Source organism: Gossypium hirsutum, chromosome A04, assembly GCF_007990345.1.
Source record: "Gossypium hirsutum isolate 1008001.06 chromosome A04, Gossypium_hirsutum_v2.1, whole genome shotgun sequence".
In the NCBI taxonomy this organism is placed as follows: Eukaryota; Viridiplantae; Streptophyta; class Magnoliopsida; order Malvales; family Malvaceae; genus Gossypium; species Gossypium hirsutum.
Genome location: NC_053427.1, coordinates 2907926 through 2910158, shown reverse-complemented (window position 1 = coordinate 2910158; position 2233 = coordinate 2907926). Strand labels below are relative to the sequence as shown.

General features: G+C 35.8%; 1 long non-coding RNA gene across 1 annotated transcript; it reads left to right on the top strand.

Moving 5' to 3' along the window:
* Positions 1-815: 815 nt before the first annotated feature.
* Positions 816-1272, top strand: LOC121227863 (uncharacterized). The gene is made up of 3 exons (XR_005925370.1): positions 816-876; positions 954-1055; positions 1216-1272. It is a non-coding gene; the product is annotated as an uncharacterized lncRNA (long non-coding RNA).
* The last annotated feature ends 961 nt before the right edge of the window (positions 1273-2233 follow it).

Below are 2233 nucleotides of genomic sequence, written 5' to 3'. Positions count from 1 at the left end.
TCCAGAATACTCCAAATTCGGAAGAAAGAAATAGTGAACAGCAGACAGTTGTTGGATCTTCGAATGTGCCGGAGACACTTGATGAGCTTGAAGAATTTCAAAGTAATATTATGTTCATTTTACATGTGTTGACTTTTATTATTGAATGATTTGTCAATTTTAATATAATAATAGTATATCATTTTTCAGCTGAAAGTGGTGGGACGCGCAGAGTTCGAGGACGTACGCTACTTAGAGATTTATACGACTTAGATCCTGTCGAGCGTGTTAAAGTAAGTAGAAATACTCATGGTCAGCCTGTTGGATCTGAAGCTCGACTTTTAGCAGGCTATTTGGGCATTTTAGCACGAAATGCAAATATGTTGCCCATCAACTACGAATCATGGCATCACATGCCTGATAGCAACAAAAACCAGGCTCTCGCTAATATTAAGGTAACAAAATGTGAATACAATTTATAATACTTTGGTTTAAGTTTCATTTATATTTACATTCTAAACTTATGTTTTTTTAGGAGAGATTTGCTTTAGAAGTCTCCGATGATTATATCAAGAAGGCATTAGGTAAAAGATGGAGAGACAATAAAAGCACTTTAAAAAAACAATATTTTAAGAAAGACATAAGCCTCGAGGAAAAATTGAGAAATGTTCCGCCAGGAATGCTGAGGTATCAATGGGAAGATGCGGTTAGATTTTGGAATTCAAAGAAAGGAGAGGTATTGCGTATTTCCAAACTCTTATATATAGTGTTTACTATATACGTAATAATAATTTTATTATGTAGGACCGTGAGCGAGTTGGAACAAGCAGCAGGCAAAAACAAAAATTCACGCACACGGCAGGGTCGAGAAGTTTTGCTTCTGTAGCTGAGGCCGAGGTATTATGAATTTATTAATTCTTTCAAATATTAATAACTTTCTATTATTAAATAATATTCTTACTACTATATTGTAGGAAGTCAAATCCGGACAAAAAGTTGGACACCTTCAGCTTTTTGAGATTACGCATAGGAAGAAAGATGGATCTCCTATGACATCCGAAGCTGAAGAAATTATGGTATATTCTCTTAATAATATTTGATTTATTCTAAATATTTATAATCTTTAATTATAATTGTTTAATTCAATTCATCATTAGTAGTTTTAAAAAATGTTAAGTTATGTTGCATTTCTTTTTATTATATATTTCGTTTCTAACTCTTTAATTGATTTTTTAGGAGAAACTAAAGGAGAAGAAGGCGGAATATGAAGCGATTGCTTCGAGTGATAGTTCTGTTAATCTTGAGAACATTGATAACAGAATTATCACTGAAGTTTTGGGTCCTGAAAGGTACGGTCGGGTTCGATTTCAAGGATCTGGTGTTACCCCGACCCAATATTTTGGATCCGGCTCCCAGCAATACATGTCTTCCGGAAGTCAAGCTCAAGCTGAAGTTCAGAGGTTAAGAGACCAGATAGCTCAGATGTAAGCGAACATGGTTGAGCAAATTGCCGAGGTTCAACGAAAATATGAAGAACTCCAGCAACAACTTAGAGCGGAGGCAGCAGAGAGGTAGGCAGCGGCTGCAGCGAGAGAGGCAGAGGCACGAGCGATGGTAGCAGAACAGAGCAAAAAGTACGATGACCTCCAGCTACAGCTTCAGCTTCAGCAGATGATGCATATGTTTCAACAATCGCAAAAGCCGCCGTCTTAGATATTAGTTTTCTTATTGTAAGAATGTTTTTAAGTTTTGTCACGTTTAATATTATTGTAAAAATATTTTAAATTATACTTTATTTATTAACTATATCATATATCTTTAGTTAAATTTGAAGTATCATTTAGAATTAATGTTTTTGGTTGTATTTTTTTATGTTAAATTTGTTGTTTTTGGCTGTATTTTATATTATATTTGTTGTATTTGGTTGGATTTTAATGCAGGAAGGGCTGGATATTGGTGTAAAAAAATATTACAAATCTGCCAAATTTAGCGGCGTTTGTAAAAAAAGGGCCGCTAAAAGCCTTGACCTTTAGCGGCGCTTTTCCCACAAGCGCCGCTAAAAAGCCTTGACCTTTAGCGGCGCATCTCCCACAAACGCCGCTAAAAGCCTTGACCTTTAGCGGCGTTTTTTTCCAATAAACGCCACAAATTTTTGTGGCGTTACCTATAGCAGCGTTTTTTGCGGCGTTTTAGAAAGCGCCGCTAAAGGCTAAAAAAAGCGCCGCTAAAAATCTGTTTTCCTGTAGTGAACGAA